The sequence below is a fragment of the Lissotriton helveticus genome, chromosome 1_1 (genome assembly GCF_964261635.1).
Source record: "Lissotriton helveticus chromosome 1_1, aLisHel1.1, whole genome shotgun sequence".
NCBI lineage: Eukaryota > Metazoa > Chordata > Amphibia > Caudata > Salamandridae > Lissotriton > Lissotriton helveticus.
In genome coordinates this window covers 1,731,923,129-1,731,942,451 of record NC_136057.1, presented here as the reverse complement: position 1 = coordinate 1,731,942,451, position 19,323 = coordinate 1,731,923,129, and positions in this window count along the sequence as shown.

The window sequence follows — 19,323 nt, the reverse complement described above, 5'->3', positions numbered from 1 at the left end:
AGGGGATCAAGGGCTTAACCTTTGGAGGCCAAAGCCATGTAATTAACCTGTTTGTGGATGACTCCTGCTCACGCTGACCCAGCCTCAAGTGTTGCTTCCATGAGTGGTTGAAAATCTGCAGTCCTTTGAAGCTGTCTCCGGCTTTAAGATCAACCTCTCTAAATCATTTGCCCTCAATATCAATATCCCCGCCCCTGAGGCCAGAATGCTGCAGGGGCTGACTCCCTTCCAAAGGATGGAGACCTCCATCACGTACTTGAGGCTTCAACTTACCCCCACACTCGCCTACTGGTCATGTATAAACTAGGCGATACTCACCGCTCAGGACTGGTGAACCTTCAGATATGGAAACCCCTTCATTTTTCATGGCTGGGACGCATCAACCTTATTAAGACGAATATCCTACCAAGGGTCCTCTATCTGTTTCAGACACGGCTGACCCCGATCCCACAAGCGGATATTCAACGTCTCCTGGGAGACTTGCGTGCTTTTGTGTGGAACGGGAGGCGACCGCGAGTAGTGCATTCGCTTCTGATGTGCCCGCCGGATAGAGGAGGTCTGGCATGCCCGAACCTACAGGAATGCTATTGGGCAGCGCATCTGAGGTACATCTCTGAGTAGGATGTGTGGGAAAGTGGGAAGCATTGGCTCCACATGGATCGTGCGGTGGCGTGCCGGCCACTGTGAGACCTTGATTAGTTACCTAAGCATGCCCAAACCCGGAATGTGTATGTCGCGGCACCGACCAAAACAATCCTTGAAATATGAGACAAAATAGCTGTCAAAAAGGGACTGACTACGTTTCCGTCCTCAAACATTCCTATTGCGCGCAACTTGGGATTTCAACGAAGCAGGCGTTTAGTGGATGGAGCGTTGGAGAGTGTTATGGTATGGGTATGGTATGGTAAATGGTATTTATCAAGTGCACGTTCACCTACGGTATCTTGGCGCTGGGGAGGAGGAGCTGTCTGAACCTAGTCTGAGGAACTCAGTTGTATGCAGACGAGAAGAGCCAAGTTTTCAAGGGTTTTCTGAAATGAACGTGGTAGGGAAGAAGGCGCAGTGCAAGGCGAAGGGAATTCCAGAAAAGGGGGGCCTGTGAAGAGAACCTCAACGTACGATTCGCGACTTATTTACAGGGGGTGCCATCAAGTCGTTTGATGACTGCAGGTCCGAATTCACGTTACCCGGCATGGCACACCATCAATACATGCAACTGCAACACTGACCCTCTGATTCTGGGATCCATGCTGTGGCGAAGCACGCTTTCTCTCTGTTCGAAAAACTGGTGTAGCCTTTGAGGGCACAAGAGGTCTTATCTCTAAGACCTATCAGGTAATACAACACTCAACTCTGATGCGCACATATCGCTACTAGACCGCGTGGCAAGACGTGACCCCTGGCAAGATATCCCCAAAACATACCGCAGCCTTGCCTCCCATGAAACTGCATACAAATTGATGCTTCAACGGTACTATACACTCTCCCGGCTTGCCATCATATACTGCGGAGTATCCAACCTCTGATGGCGATGTGGGTTGGCGGAAGGCACTTTCTACACTTATGGCTCCGCCATTGACGATCTCTCATACCTATTATGGCTATCTTTTCCTATGATGCCAGCTCCACGACATTGCTAATCGCCCTGAAGAAGCCCTTGTTGGGCGAAACGCATTGGCTGTTTACAATGAATGCAAACCAAGCGTACCTGAAATAAAACTACACAAAGATTTCTACCAATGACTTTTCTATTGCTTGTCAACTTGTATACACTGTATCTCTTTACCTGCTACTCGTTTGTATTACCTCTCATCCACCCTCTATATAGCCATTTACTATTAGCAGCACGACAGCTCATAGTGTACACATGGAAACAAAGCACGGCCTCCTCCATAGCTCAATAGTTCGTCCGAGTGGGGATATATTGGCTATGGAGAGTCTCTCTCATAACATAGCGAACACTGAAGAGAAATTCCAACGCACTTGGCAGCCATTGATATCCAATTTAATGCGAATAGAGTTCACTTGCTTTAGCCACCCGAAGCTGAGGGCCCTGCAACTCTTCTCAAGTGATTGAAAGACATCTATGCCCCGGCCCTGTGGGTGAGCCCGGGCACCATGATTATCGACCGACCACCCCCTCCTGCCCCCCTGCTTGGAATGTGCGAGACGCCTCACACCACATGCCACGACCTGTACAGTTACTGTTTTTTTCTTGTTACTGTTCTCTTCCTTTTCTAAGACCACCCTGGCCTTGTTCTCATCCACACACACAAACACATAGGTCATTTGTCACAGTGGGGCAACAAGGACTACATGAGTCGTCTAGAGACCAGCACCCCTACGTGGGAACGACTGCACCCCTTGATCCCTATGCTAGCTGTGTCCCTCTGGGGCCCGGGTCATTGAACTCGCAAGCTCCTGATTACACTATATTGTCTTACATTTCACATGGCCAGAGGCCTTCCCACAACTTGATCAGTTTCTTGTGCAATGTTTAACTTGACGTGGCCGGCCCGAAGTGGTTGTAGGCGGCTTGCTGTGTACTTACGCATTGGTAATACTGCTATCCTTCTTGTCCCCTACACTGCCAGCCCGACCTAGGTTGTAGACACCATGCCGTGTTTACCAGTGATTGCCTTCAAAAAAGGTTTTTGAAAATCAAAAAAAAAGAAAGAAAAGAGGTGTTGGCCAAGCCCGTGACTGGAGGCTAGCGGCCACAGTCTGACAAGTAATCGAGATTGAGCAGGCCTGGCCGAGACCTCTGTGAAGTCTGGGGCTTGCTGGAGACACCCGAGCGGCTGGACCACTTGGGAAGGCCAAGCAAGGTGGTCCCTAGAAGAAAAAAAAGGACACTAGCCCACTTGGCTGCAGAAAACTAAGGAGGCCCATTGAAGAAGGGAGGGTTGCGCTCTCGATTGAGGGCCAGTCGATAAATCCAAGTGAGAAAGAGTGACTAAGTGGGCCTGGTCAGCAATCCTGTGGGGGGGGGACCCCCCAAGGATGCCCGAGCAGCTGTCGGTGGTCCTTTTGGGAGACTGAGCGAGGCTGTCCCTAGAAAGATGCTGGCCTGCTAGGCTCCTGGGAAATCAAGGAGACCCATCAAAGAGGGAAGGGTGTGCTCTCAACCGGAGGATGGTTGCTATTGCCAGACAGGAAATAGAGAATAAGCGGGCCCGGCCGGGACCACTGTGGAGCCTGGACTCACCGGGGACACCCCAGGTGGCTGCAGGGGGCCCTCTCAGGACACTGGGAGAGGTGGTCCACCGGAATAAAGAGAAGGACATCAGCCCAAGACGCAAGTGGGCCAGGCCAGGTGCTGGATCCTGTGTGGCCAGCCTGGAGAGAGCCAAACAGGTACACCCAAAAAGAGAAGACCATGCCCGGCTGAAGCGGAGTCTGGGGCTGAGGCTGGGTGGGCCACGCTGAGGAGTCTGTGGGGGACGGATCTGCCGAGGAACTTGAGATCCATAGTTGAGGCTCCCCCCACTGAGACACTGAGATACACGATCCCAGGGAGAGTGGAAGGCGACGTTGGCCTGGGAAATAGGGGACTTTTGACCAACCTTCCAGATTCTGTCCGTCTAGGACTGAAGTCAACCAAGGGTGCCTACGGCATTCAGGAGACCACACCATGGACCTGCGGCAGGCCACCGCAATAGAAGAAAAGATCACAGTTGAGCAGACTGCGTCCAAACATTTGCCGTGGCTCAGCCACACTGGAGACACTGTGAATTGTGGTAGAGGCACCCAGCACCACCCAGAATCCTGAGCTGGCCTGGTCCCGAGAGCAGAAAAAGGTGAGGCTGACACGGCGAAATAGATGGGGCCACCCCGAGGCCACCAGAAGACCTGACTCTCCAGCTAAATCGGCCAATCGGAAGAACCGGCTCGAAGGCTGCCACAACTAAGGGAGGGAACATACTGGAAATCCAAAAGTTGAGAGGCCCTCTGAGACACCCTGAAGATGTGAGCCTGTGCTGAGGGATGGCCCTCCAACACAATGGGTAGAAGGGAGCAATGCCCTGAGCCTGCTAGCGGTCACCAGTGAGGGCAACTGAAGGTTGAGCAGTTGCACTTGAGACGCCTGAAGCCATCAAGCCAAGAGAGTGACGTGGGGGGCCCCCTCCTCGCCCCAGGTTGCCTATGGGCCCACCACGAAGACTCAAAATGAGGTATCCTGGCCATGGTGAAAGAAACAGAGACCCTGAAGGACAGACGAGGGAAGACACACCAGGTCCTGGATCCTCAACAACGCAACCACCAAGGAAAAGGCCGACAGCACACACCAGGTGAGAGTGTCCTGGGTATAGAGAATTATGGGGCCCCCCTGTGATGGATCGACAATCATGCTACAGACCCACCAGTGCGACAACATAGTCCCATAGCACCAAGGGATGACGTCTCCCCCCCCTCCCTTGAGAAGATAGTGGCCAGAGGTGAAAAAGAGAGAGAGATACAGGTGGGTGCTTGGTTTCTCCCCACGACACCGTAACAGCATACCCGACGAAGACGTAATACCAGCAGAAACAACACAAGAACAAGTCCGACCCTGTAAGAATTAAAACGCATCTGTCCCAGCAATGGGTAAAGATATGGATAAGGAATCTAAACCCCCCCCTAGACAAGGGAAGATGGATCGCTACACTAAGGTGGTCACCCCAACCCCAGATGTTACACCGCCACCCCTGTCTGAATCAGAGACTCTGCTGTAAGCAATTCAAGCATCCAGAACTGCATTGGAAGAGAGAATTGGAGCAGTGGGCTCAGAAGTTACACTACAGAGGCAATACCTCCGCAACCTATCTTAAAGAGTAACAGAATCCAAAACCAGGGTAACAGAAGCAGAGGATGGGGTAGCTGAACTACAAACATCAAGTAAGGGCATCCAGTGGCGTATCGAAGACGCCAAATATAGAACGAGAAGAAACAACCTACGCTTTGTGGGTTTACAGGAAGGGGTCAAAGGGACCAGTATCCCGGGATTTTTACACTCCTAGCTCCAAAATATCATCCCTGTGGATAAATGCTCAACATGGCACTAGCGGTGAAGCCCCCTCTGGGAGCCCCGTTGAGTCCTATTAGAGCAAGATTTCTGAACTTCCTGGATAGAGACTTGATACTAAGAGGAGCTAGACGATTGGGGGATATCAGGCATGAGAACTCACAAAACATGATACTCCCGGACTACAGTAGAGAGGTTCAAAGACAGAGACGAACCTCTGACTCTGTTAAAGCTTTGCTCAGATCATACGAGATTCAATATATGCAGTTATTCTCAGTGAAACTGAAGGTGATCTTCAAGGGTAAAACCCACTTCTTTGAGACCCTAGAAGAGGCGTGGAGATGGGTAGAAGAACAACCAAATCTACGTAGGTTAGAAGGGCCGCAACAGAGCTGAGAGAGGGCGCATGCAATGGATCTGAGAACGGCACATGCCGCACGTCTGGGCCTACCCGTCCCGCTTGGAGTGACAAATGCGAAAACAACAATTGATGGACAGAATGCAGAACAATGTCATACATTCACCCCAGTACAAAGATCTGGGCCTAAATCCATTGTTTGTTTGCTCCCCATGCCATTCCAGTTTGAACCCAGCCATATGCAAATGAGTCTTGACCTTGCGCCCAATGGGAACAGGCCAGCCCGAACTGCCAGGCCAGATCCTCCCTGGACTGGAAATAAGCATCCTAGGAACGGTTTCATGGTTTCACCTGTTAGAATAGAAATATTTGTGTTTGTGCATTGCTTATGTAAAGTTAACATTCGCAGCACCATTTTCTATTCAGACGCCATTTTGAACCATGAACGAAACTAATTCTTTGCTATTTCTGAGAAAAGGCCTCTGAAATGTTTTGTTTCTGCAATATTAGGTTTTGCTTCACTAATGAATAGACTGTTCATATTATTGCATACCTTTCTCAGTAGATAGAGGCCCTCTCCCACTTGTCTGATGGCGGGTACAGGGTGAAACGACCTGCGGTTGTACTAGTTAGTGGGAGATATGAGAATTGCAATCTATTCTTTTTTGTATTTCACTGTCTAGCTGGAGCTGCTTGTAAAATTTCACTGTGGGCGTGTTTCAGCCCAGTTGCGAGATGTACATAATGTATCTGTTTGCTTGTCGATTTCAGTACCTCTGCAGCACTCTTAGCGACTGGGCAGACTGGGCTCCGCTCTGAGTGTATATGAATAAACAGTTATTGGTGTGTATTCTCAACTGTCTTACCGACTCTTCATTTAGTATGGAAGGCTGAGAGGTGGTCATTAGTGACCCAGGTGACCCTAATCGGACCACTTCCTTCAGTTGGCGCCCGAACAGGGACTCCCTCGGGTGATTGATCCATCCCCTTTCCACAGATGGAGGGGAGGCCAATGCCATCGTCGGGTTGGACTGACGGCACAGGGATCCCTGCATGAAGAGTATTATTTGATCGCAGCTGCCCCTTCTCTCCTGCAGGACGGTGCCTCAACCAGTGGTCATCCTGACTAGAGTCCTGAACGGCCAAACCCTTGGATCTGACCATTTGGTCTGAAGAGTTGGCAGTGGAGAATTGGTCCGTTTGTGGCACTCATATCAAGTGAGTTTGTTTTGGCTCTTTGTGGATATGGTTCCATTGTGGCTTGAGTTCAGTGCAGTCTGTGGACCATTTTTGATAAAAGTATTTGCAACTACTTTGCTAGGCAAAAATAACGACCTTGTTATCCTTTTAAAATGCCTAGTCTGTATTCGTGTTGCCGTTGTTGTTCTGCAGATGCTCGATTGAAAGAAGCTCAACCGGCGCCTCCTGAAGGCAGCACTAATTTTTATATATATGTGAAACATGGGCTTGGCCCTATTATGTTTAGTACATTATGGCACAAATATACGCGGGACAATGCCGAGTTGCCGTGGCCGTTGACGGGCATTTTTGATGAACAAAATTCTTTTTTTTACAGGAGCAATTATTTAAGAAAAGAAGTAGACAGTCTAAGTTTGATTCTCTCAGAACTTGGCAGAAGGAGGCTAGACAGAGACGGTTGAAGATGGAGAGAGATGCATGGACAGGGAAAATGCAAACATTGACACAGAAAGCTGTGGCATAAGACCGAGAAAAACAAGAGTCTGGAATTGAATGTGAGGTTAGGGGATTTCGATTGCATATTGATAAGTCTTAGTAGCCCAAAAAAGAAGACAATACGTTTGCAGAGGAGCTGTTAGACACTCGACCCCGCCCCTTATGCCCCGCAGACGATATATCCTGCTATTTCTTACAGTCACAGCAGCCTGTTACATCTGCTCCAGCTGTTCCTGTATCCACAGCTGTTGTTTCGACAGCTGTGGCTATGGCACCTCCTGCTCCTTCTTTACCCTTGCTGTCTTTGGCAACTGTGACCTCCGGCACATCTCCTGTTTTGACTCCTGCATCCTCTGTCCTTTCTCATCTGGTGCAACCGCCAGCAACAATTGTACCTGTCACTTCTGTTGTTTCTCCTTCCATGGTTTTTGATCCTCTGACACCTTTGAATGTTGAGGCACCAGTACGTGGATTTGATGATCAAGATTGTACGAAATTCAAGGAGCGAATAGGCCCATATAATGCGATCTGGGGTGGGGGATGAAGAGAAACAAGTAATAGCTGACCAGGCTGCCGGTGGGCCCTTTTATACAGCAACATGCCCTTGAGCATATGTCTACTACATTGATTAGCCTTTGGCAACAACATATTGGGACTGAAGCGCCTCAGAGTTTATTTGATATTGGAGATCGTATGTATGCTGCTGACTTGGAGCCAGGCCAAGTGTTTCAGAATGTTACAACTCTATTGGCTTACAGGGGTAGATTACATGAGAGGAGCCCTACTCCGGTATCTCAGTTTCTGATGCGGGAGGTCCATCCTATATGTCACTCAGAAATACCTGCAATAACAGGTAGCGGCCCGTTTACAGGAACAATGGGTTTATAATCCATGGAAAAGAAGTGAGGTTCGAGCCCTTAAGGCTCTTTTGCCTGATCCCAGGAAGCATCCTACAGCTTATTATAAAGAATTGACAGAGGCTGCTTCTTCTACTGTAATGACACATGCTGACATTGAAATGTTCTTTGGTCTTCGCTTTCGGGTTGATATTTGGAGACAGGTTCATACTCAAGACCATATCGTGGAGTTAATGGTACATGGGATGTGAATAAAGGATGGGATCAGGAAAGGAAGACAGATGATAAACAGCGAGCGGAGATATTAGCTTCCCCAGGACGCATTATTACATATATGCATTCCTTATTCCACCCAAGAAGGTAACCTGGGATAAATTGATGGCTTGGTGACAGAAGAAGAATGAAAGTGTGTCTGATTTCTTTACCCAGTTTGAAGATACGTTGTTGGACTATAGTGGGCAGGATATCTCTATTGAAGGAGGAGTTTGGTTGTTTGTCGACAGATTTGTTTCTAATCTTCCTGAAATTGCAGCTCGTTTACAGGCATTTGAGAGTACTTGGCCCACTTCTTTCCCCTCTGTTATTTTGAATATGGCTCAGTACTATGAACATCGAGATAAGGAGGAAAAGGATAGGACTGATAAGAAACATAAGGATTTAAATCCAAAGGTGTTGTTACTGCATGCTTTTAGGGGAAATAGTAGGGGAAGGGCGGTCCTTCCAGACAATTTCCACGTACCAGTATACAGCCTTCAATGACACCTTTAGAGCCAAATAAGTGTGCCTATTCTAAGGTAAAGGGTCATTGGCATAGCCAATACCCTGTTCTTTTACAGGAAGTTGCAGGTCCTAGAGGACAGGGGTTCTGGAGGTAGGGGCCGTGGGACAGAGAGAGCTCAGAATGCTACTGCTTCACAGGGTGATTCTGATAATAATTACTTTGATGACCCTTGAGACCGCCAGTATTATCATGATGATTACGATATGGATGAGGGCGACAGGTACGTCCTACAGCTAGGACAGTCAGGGAGAGGGTCGAGTTTCAATACCTGTAGATCAGCGTGGTCCATATGTCACAGTAGATTTGCAAGGCTCGACTACGGAATTTGTGGTGGACACAGGTGTGACAACAAATTCTGTTTCTCGACATATGGTCTCTGGGGCAGCACTGTCTGGCCACAATAATGGTAGGTTTTTCAGGTGTACCAGTCGTAAGCCCCATTTCCCGCCCACTTGCATTGACAGTTACTGTGGAGTATCCGTTTTTGTTGACATCCAACTGTGGTGAGAATCTGATGGGTTTGGATTTATTGAAAAAGTTTCATGCTACAATTTATTGCTCTCCTGCGGGTGTCTATATCACAATGGGTCCGGATGCGAGAACTAAGCAGTGTTTGTCTCAGGATGCACCCCTTCCAGCTGAATTTGCTGATGTCTCACCCACTCTATGGGCCACAGGTGACACAGACGTAGGACTGTTGAGAAAACATCTGGCAATATTTGTAATAGTCCTATTCTTCCAATTCTTAAAAGGGAATCTCAGGTTCCTCTGAGGACTCTGATGATGTTTATCACTTTGTGATTGATTTGCGCAAAGTTAATAAAATAGTGGTTCCATAGTTCCCTGTGGCTCCTGATATTACTGCGCTTTTGATGATGATTCCTTCTACCGCTAAATATTTCTCTCTTATTGAGTTGAAAAATGTTTTCTTCAGCATTCCTAGCCATCAAGACAGTAGATATTTGTTTGGGTTCACACTGGCTGGTAGGAGCTTTAGAATCTGTTGTGCTCCGCAGGGCTATACGGAAAGTCCTAGTATTTATAGTCAAGCATTAAAAGGTCAGTTGGATTCCTTGTCGCTTCCCCCAGGTAATGTATTGGTGCAGTATGTTGATAAACTACTTATAGCTTCTGATACGGAAGAGAGCTGTAGAGATAGTACAGTTAAATTGTTGTTGCACTTATCCCATCATAAACACAAGGTTTCTCTTTCTAAATTTCTAAATTTCAGTGTTGTCGACAGGAGATCACCTACTTAGGTTACCTACTGTCGAAGGAGGGTAGGAGGTTGACCCCTGAGCTCATCAGTACGACTGTTAAAATGCCTAATCAACAAAATTACGCTTTTAAAGGTATCACTTCCTACTGTTGCCAGTGGATCCCAAACTACTCGTTACTACTCAAACCTCTGCTTGCATTAACAACGAAAGAAGTGCATGAGCCTTTGCCTTAGATGCCTGAATGTCAGCAGTCTTTTGAGCAATTGAAAACTGTGCTTTGTTCAGCTCCAGTGCTTGGTATACCTAACTATGGCAAGCTGTTTGGGCTTATCACCACGAGATGGCTGGTTGTGCGCTTTCTGCCCTAGCACAAAATGTTGGGGATAAGCAATGGCTGTGTGCTTATTTCTCTGCTGTGTTTGATCCCATCACAAGGGTCCTCCTGAGTTGCCTCATAGCGGTCGTGGCTGTGGCCACTTCAATCCAACAATCGGCTGGACTTGTACTTGATACAGACTTCACAGTTATGGTACTCCATTCTGTAGATACACTTTTGTAAAAGACACACAGCACCTCACCAGTGCATATCATACCGGCTATAAATTGACATTGTTTGCTAAACAGATTATAATTAAAAGAGGTGCTACTCTGAATTCAGCCACGTTACTACCCCTCCCTTCAGAGAACAATGCAGTCGATAAGCATGATTGTATTTACCGGAAGGAAGAAGAGCCATAGGGATGGGAAGACCTGACTGAATTTCCCTTTTCTGACCCCTAAGGAGAACTATATGTCGATGGCTCTTGTTTTAAATAACCAGATGGCTCCACGACAGCAGCTTATGCTGTCACTATGCTACGCACAGTGGTAGGGACATCAAGGGTCCCCTATCAGTCGGTTCATGCTGCTGAGCTCGTTGCTCTTATTCGAGCTTGGAAATTGAACGAGGGACTGGTTGTCAACATATACACTGACGGCCAATGCCTTCAGGGTCACGCATAATTTTGGGTGACTTTGGGCAGAAAGAGGGCTCCTTACCTCTCATGGCACCAAGATTCAGCATGGGCACCTTATATTGAGCTTTTGTCTGCTTTAATGCTCCCCAAGAAGTTGGCCATAATTAAGTGTAGTGCCCACAGGAAGGTTACAGATGACGTGGGTAGAGGAAATGCTTTTGTAGATCAGACAGTTAAAGAAACAGCCCAAACAAAGATGAAACACATGTTTGTAGCAGGTACAGCTAAGTAGGTCCCTGAAGTTGATATATTTGAGAATGTCCTTGAGAGTGTAAACGAAATACAAAGTGAAGCCACAATGGAAGAATTCGCGGAATGGCAGGAAAGCACAGCGCAGTTAAATGAGGAAGGTTGTTGGATTCATTAATCAGGGAAGCAGAGATGGATGTTGCCGGATGCATATGTCCTCCCCGTGGTGACTATGGCACATTGTCCAGCTCATATCAGTGCCAAAGGCATTTGTAAATTGTTAGACCCTGTATGGCAGAATAACAATATTTCTAAGACAGCTGCACATTTGTTGAAACATTGCATGGTCTGTCTGATGCATAATCCAGGTGAAGGTACCCCTATACAACTTGGTAATTCTGCACAACCCACTTTTCCTTTTGAAGTCCTTCAAAAGCACAATATTGAATTGGAGAGATGCAATAGTCTGAAGTATGTTCTAGTGGTTGTATGTGCATTCAGTAAATGGGTTGAGGCTTACCCCACCAAAGACAATACAGCCCTTACAAATGCAAAGATACTCTTGAAGGAGTGATTTCCTCATTTCGACTTGCCCCGAGTTATCTGGAGTACCAACAGAAGTCATTTTAATGCAGAAGTGATTCAATTAATTTGTGAGGGTCTTCATGTGAAACAGAAATTTCATGCTGCTAATCATCCACAGTCAGTGGGTTTTGTTGAAAAGTACAATGGTACTCTGAAACTGAAACTGGCAAAAATTGAGGTGACCAAAGAGTTAAAGTGGCCAGATGCTTTACTGTTAGCACTCTTGTCGACAAGAACGACAGCACATTCTAGGACATGATTGTCTTACGAGGTCGGGTTTGGGTGCCCGGCAAACGTCTGGGGCGTCCCGCGTCCTTGTAAGTTCTCAGATATTGAGTACTCTGTATTGCTTGATTACCTTGGCCAGTTAATAGAGAATTTACATTCTATTCACCAATAGGTGTGTGAGTCCCTACCTTCTACACAAGAGGGACCCGGCCACGATATTCAGCATGTTGACTACATCCTATTGCACAACTTTCAGAGGAAGAAAAGTATGGAGCCACGCTGGAAGGGGCCTGAACAGGTTTTATTGGAGACACGTACTGCGGCGAAAGTTGCTTGGCATAAGAACTGGGTTCATGCAACCCACTGTCAGGGGGTTCCTTTACTTCTACCCTATGACCAATGGGTTAAGGACAACATTGAGTGCGAGCAGGTGCCTCGGTTTGTCCCATTCAGGGATGCCCAGCTAACATGGATGCAGACGGATAAGGAGAATACAGATGTGTTGAACGAGGCTGTTACATCAGAAATACGAGCTGTCCAAGAGCCTTTGTTCACTGATCATACAGTGCCTGGTGCTACCAGGTACAATTTGCACCCTCGGCTGAGGGAAACTGCATCTAAGGAGAAAAGAGATTAGCGATGGACTGCGTAAGGCAGGTTTTATCGAAGCCTAGTACCAACAGCATTAGTTGAGGTTAGTGAAGGATTTCTGCATACTTCATTTTAGTTGTTTGAACATTAGATAGGGAAGACTGAAGAATATCCTGACTAACCAGACACGCAACCTTAGAGTCATCCTGTACTCCGCATTGTCAATGACCAAGCAAGTGAACACCGTCTCCTCCTCCTGCTTCAACACTCTTGGCATGCTCCACAAGATCTACAGATGGATCCCTACTGGTACCAGAAGGACAGTCACCCAGGCCCTCGTCAGCAGCAGACTGGACTACGGCAACGATCTCTACGCAGGAACCTAAGCCAAACTCCAGAAACGACTACAACGCATACAGAACGCCTCGGCACGCCTCATCCTCGACATCCCATGCACAGCCACATCACAGCCCACCTGAAATATCTGCACTGGCTCCCGGTCAACAAGAGGATCCCCTTCAAGCTCCTCACCCATGCTCACAAAGCTTTCCACAACACCGGACCAGCATACCTCAACAAACGATTCACCCTCTACACCTTGAACCGCCATCTTCGCTCCGCTGACCTCGCCCTCGCCACCGTCCCCCGAATCCACCAAGTGACCACCGGCGGCAGATCATTCTCTCACCTCACCACAAAAGCATGGAACACCCTCCCCATCCACCTACGACAGACCCAGGACCTGCTGGCCTTCAGGAGAATCCTAAAGACCTGGCTGTTTGAGCAATAGCCCCCCCCCCCACGCCTTGAGACCCTCACGGGTAAGTAGTGCACTCTAAAAATGGATTGATTGATTGAAGGTATACCATCTTGATCAACATGGGATACAAGCTTAGGACATAGCAATCTCCACCGCCGGTACTCAAGAGTGCCATCATATTGATGGACAATAGGAGCATGTACCAGTGAGGCTCTACCGGACACTGGGAACTTATATATTCTTCCTGCATTTTGATACTCTATCAGTTATTATACATCCTTTTGGCAGACAGGTTGCTGAGGAAGAACAACCAGTGATTCTTGTTGCCCCGTATAATAAGGTCTGGACCTGCAATCAGAAAATAACATGTGTTGCTCTTGTGGTTTTACTGCTAATAATATTGTGTGGGGTGTCATGGGTTTGGGAAAATTAAGTTATTTCCCCAACAATGAAGAAGCGGACAGCCCCGAATAATGTGTTTCTAGATACACACAAAAGATTCTTTGGAGAAGGGACCAATTGTTACCCACTGAGTCAGTCACTAGTTTATGGACTGCACACCCATTGTCCCTTGTGAATTACACTTATACTCGCCCATCACAATTTACAGAAGTAAAGGGAGTTTTGGGTTTTGGCTATCCAGGTCCCTGTTTATAATATAGGAAGCCACTGGGTATGGGTTATCCAGGGTGTGATAACAACACATATTGCAACAACTTCTACATGGAAGAACAAAATGTCACACTGGTAGGTTGGCATTCTAAGGAATTGATAGTTACCCGGGAGGCTGGTTATTATCCTGCTTGTTACCCTATCATGAATGGTACGGACACTTCTTTATATACCAATTGTTCTGTAGTAGTGCTGTACAAGAATACAATGCCCCTGGTGAATGACAAAGATCCGAGAACATTTGGAATGAACACCAGCTATGCTGCAGTAGATTTCAAAGACAGATTTATGTTCACCCGGGGTTTTATTTTTTGTCTAACAGTACTTACACTAACATTCATAATGGTACAGACAATGTCGCTCTTGGGATAGCGTTGCGCCTAGGTGTCCCCTGTAAATATACTAAGCCTATTGTCCGTTGAGTTAAGAGGACTTTCATCAAGGAATTCTGTGAGGGAGTGACCGATATAGCGGTCGATATTTATAGTAATGGGATCACTTTTGGATACATCCTTTCTTCCATTTTCACTTTGGGTGGTACCGCCATGGCTCGGGCTGAGAAAGCCAGATAATATTTTGGATGCAAGTTATAATTATTATCTAATACTACTGGGGCATCTTTATGTAACATCACCACTCAGTTGGAAAGCATGGAGATATATTCCGAACAGACTAGGTACACGGTTAATCTCATTTTAGGCAAGAGTGGTGGTGTAGGCGCGGTCGTGGGAGACCATTGTGTAGTCGGGATAAAAAGTATGGAAAAGAATATTACCAAACACATATTAGACATCCTCAAGAATGTCAATGGAATGGAAAGTGGGGATTGGAGCTGGTCTCTTTTTCGTAGTTGGTGCTGGATTCTTGAAAACGTGATTTACATGATTGTGGTATTGGTGTTTCTTTGTGCCCTTATTCAGTGTCTTCTCTTCTGTTGCTCTTATTGCACCACCATTCTCAACCCTAAAAGGAAAATATCAATACATGATAACAAAGCTGCCATTATGGAGCAGAAAGAAATAGACGACCTCGTGAATATAGATGAGGGCATTTTCGAGACTTCTTCCCTCCTTACAGTCTCCTTTCCCGATACAGAGTACATGGAATATTCATAAGATTCCTGTTTTCTTGGTTTTAAGCTCTCCTTGTTGTTGCTAGAAAATGTTTAGCTCATGCTAAAAGGAAGGTCTATTAGAATAGAAATATTTGTGTTTGTGCATTGCTTATGTGTAGTATTCGCTGCACCAATTTCTATTCAGACGCCATTTTGAACCACAAACAAAACTAATCCTTTACTATTTCTGAGAAAAGGCCTCTGTTATGTTTCATTTCTACAATATAAGGTTTTGCTTCACTAATGAATTGACTGTTCCTATTACTGCATACCTTTCTCACTAGACAAAGGCCCTCTACTACTTGTCTGATGGCGGGCACAGGGTGAAACGTCCTTGGGTTGTACTAAGTGGTGGGAGATATGAGATTCAAAACATAATATTTTTTGTATTTCACTGTCCAGCTGCATCTACTTGGAAAATTCAACTGTGGGCGTGTTTCAGCCCAGTTGTGAGATGTACATAATGTATCTTTTTGCTTGTCGATTTCAGCCCCTCTGTAGCACTCTTAATGACTGGGCAGACTGGGCTCTGCTCTGAGTGTATATGAATAACAGTTATTGGCTTGTATTCTTTACTGTCTGACTGACTCTTCATTTAGTATGGAAGGCTGAGAGGTGGTCATTAGTGACCCAGGGGATACTAATCGGGCCACTTCCTTCATACCCCTCATCAGCCAGGATAGCTTGACTCCAGTGGCATGGAAAGCACGGGACCCACTTCTGGGCATACCCGTCCCACTTGGGCTGACAAATGCAAAAACAACAATGGATGGACAGAATGTAGAACAATGTCATACATTCACCCCAGTACAGAGATTTGGGCCTAAATCCATAGTTTTTTCTCCCCATGCCATTCCGGTGTGAATCCAGCCATAAGCAAATCAGTCTTGAACCTGCGCCCAATGGGAACAGTCCAGCACGAACTGCCATGTCAGGTCCTCTCTTGACTTCAGCAAACACAAGGAGATGATGGACAGAGCGCTGAAACTTTTCAGATACACACCCCCAGTCCCAGATCTGGGTTGAATCCATCATCATTCTTTAGCTCACTTCGCCACCTCAGTTCAGACCCAGCTATATGCAAATCAGTCTTGACCCTATGCGTCATGGGAACAGCCCAGCCCGAACTGACAAGCCAGGTCTTCCCTGAACTGGAAACAAGCATCCTGGGACCGGTTTTTGGGTAATACCCTTCTTCAGCCTGGCTAGCTTGAATCCAGTGGCAAAGTGAGCAAGGGACCCACGTTTGGGCATATTCTGCCAACTTAGGCCAAACAAAGGAAACACAAGGAGATGATGGACGGAGCACTAAAACCTTTCAGACACTCACACCCAGTCACAGATCTGGGTCAAAGCCATCATCATTCTTTATCTCACTTCGCCACCTCAGTTCAGACCCAGCTATATGCAAATCAGTCTTGACCCTGTGCCTCATGGAAACAGTCCAGGCCAAACTGCTAAGCCAGGTCTTCCCTGAACTGGAAACAAGCATCCTGGGACTGGTTTCTGGGTAACACCCTTCATCAGCCAGGCAAGCTTGAATCCAGTGGCAAAGAGAGCAAGGGACCCATTTCAGGGCATACCCTGCCAACTTAGGTTGAACAAAGCAAACACAAGATGATGGATGGAGCAGTGAAACTTTTCAGACAATCACCCCAGTCACAGATGTGAATGGAATCCATCATCATTCTTTAGCTCACTTCGCCACCTCAGTTCAGACCCAGCTATATGCAAATCAGACTTGACCCTGTGCCTCATGGAAACAGTCCAGCCCGAACTGCCAAGCCGGGTCTTCCCTGAACCGGAAACAAGCATCCTGGGACCTGTTTCTGGGTAACTCCCTTCATCAGCCAGGATAGCTTGACTCCAGTGGCATGGAGAGCACGAAACCCACATCTGGGCACACTTTTCCCACTCGGGTGACAAATGCAAAAAAAACAATTGATGGACAGAATGCAGAACAATGTCATGCATTGACCCCGATACAGAGATCTGAGCCTAAATCCATCATTTTTGCTACCCTGGCCATTCCATTTTGCACCCAGCTATATTCAAATGAGTCTTGACCCATCTCCCAATGGGAACAGTTCAACCCGAACTGCCAGGCCAGATCCTCCCTGGACTGGAAACAAGCATTCTAAGACCGGTTCGGGGTTTCACCCCTCATCAGCCAGGATAGCTTAACTCCAGTGGCATGGGAAGCACAGGACCCATGTCTGGGCATACCATCCCCATCAGAGGGACAAATGCAAAAACAACAATTGATGGACATAGAATGCAGAACAATGTCATACATTCACCCCAGTACAGATATCTGGGCCTAAATCCATTGCTTTTTCGTTCCTCATGTCATTCCAGTTTGAACTCAGCTATATGCAAATGAGTCTTGACCCTGCGCCCAATGGGAACAGTCCAGCCCAAACTACCAGGCCAGGTCCTCCCTGGACTGGAAACAAGCATCCTAGGACCGGTTTTGGGTTTCACTACTCATCAACCAGGAGAGCTTGACTCCAGTGGCATGGAGAGCAAGGGACCCACGTCTGGGCATACCCGTCTCACTCAGGGATACAAATGCAAAAACAACAATTGATGGACAGAATACAGAACAATGTCATACATTCACCCCAGGACAGAGATTTGGGGCTAAATCCATCGTTTTATTGCTCCCCACGCCACGTGATGCGCCGAATCCGGTCTGTAGGGGAAAGTGATACGTCAAAACCACAATGATTCTGGTCTGGGGTGATGCATCGGGGAAACTTGCTGCTCAGGTACAATGCATGGAAATCCGGGATGGGTCGGGGATCAATGCGTGGGATCAAGCGGCGCTGCGCCCGTTTCTTCAGCCGCGATCCCGCGATTCATTGGTTCTTGCTGCGGCGACTGACACTCCATCAGTTATAGCAGCAGCGTGAAGATTTATCTCGCACAGCAATGCTGCGTCGGAAAAACAGCCGCAAGAAGAGCGATGCATCGATTTCCTTGTAGTTGCATTGCCTTTCCAGCTCCCAACAGCAAAACAACCTCCAGAGGCCCAACGCAGTAACAGGCACCTCTTGACAGGTCAGAACTCCCAGCGAGGAAGATCAAGGCTGGGGCTGAAGTCTTTGTGTCCCTGAGACTTTAGAACAGGTGGCAAGCACTACACAAGCCTTTGGAGATCTTTCCCAAGCAGGTGGACACAGCACACAGCAAAGTCCTTCTCTTTTCCTTGGCAGAAACAGTTACTGCAGGCTAATCCCAGATAGCACACCGCAAAGGGGCAGTACTCCTCCAGTTTCTCCAACTTTTCTCCTTGGTAAAGGTTCCTCTTGATTCTAGAAGTAGTCTAAAGTGCTGGGGATTTAGTTCTAATAGTTATACCCAAAATGCCTTTGTTTTCCTTGTGCAAGGATCTCTGGGCCCAGTCCAAACCAGTTCTGTCCTCACTGGTGCAGTATGACCAGAGGGGGTGGAGACAGCATTGTGCAAGGGAGACAGGCCCTATTCAGGTGCAAGGAAAATCTCCTCCCACTACTCTAAATACAGCCAAGCCCCATTCATCTCAGTTCTGAGTCATCCAGGAAGGGCCAGGCACACCTCAACCCCCCAGTGGTCGTCTACAGTGAATGCACATCTCCAGCCCCTGTCACTCCAAAACCAGGCGGTCAATGCACAAACAGGCAGAGGCACACCGAATGGTTAAAAAAGAAAATGTCTCCTTTCTAAAAGTGGTACAAAAGGGGGTGGTGATGGACGGAGCATCAGAACCAATCAAACACTCACACCCAGTCAAAAGATCTGGGTTTGATCCATCACCATTCTTTAGCCCACTCTGCCACCCCAGTTCAGACATGGGTATATGCAAATCAGTCTGACCCTGTGCCTCATGGGAACAGCCCAGCCCGAACTGCCAAGCCATGCCTTCCCTGTACCAGAAACAAGCTTCCGAGAACCGGTTTCTGGCATTCCAGCCGTCTTCAGCCCGGCTTGCTTGAATCCAGTGGCAAAGTGAGCAAGGGACTCACGTCTGAGCATACCCTGCCACACTTATGGTGGCCAAAAGCGGTACAAAAGAGGGTGGTGATGGACGGAGCATCAGAACCAATCAAACACTCACACCCAGTCAAAAGATCTGGGTTTGATCCATCACCATTCTTTATCCCACTCTGCCTCCCCAGTTCAGACATGGCTATATGCAAATCAGTCTGACCCTGTGCCTCATGGGAACAGTCCAGCCCGAACTGCCAAGCCATACCTTCCCTGGACCGGA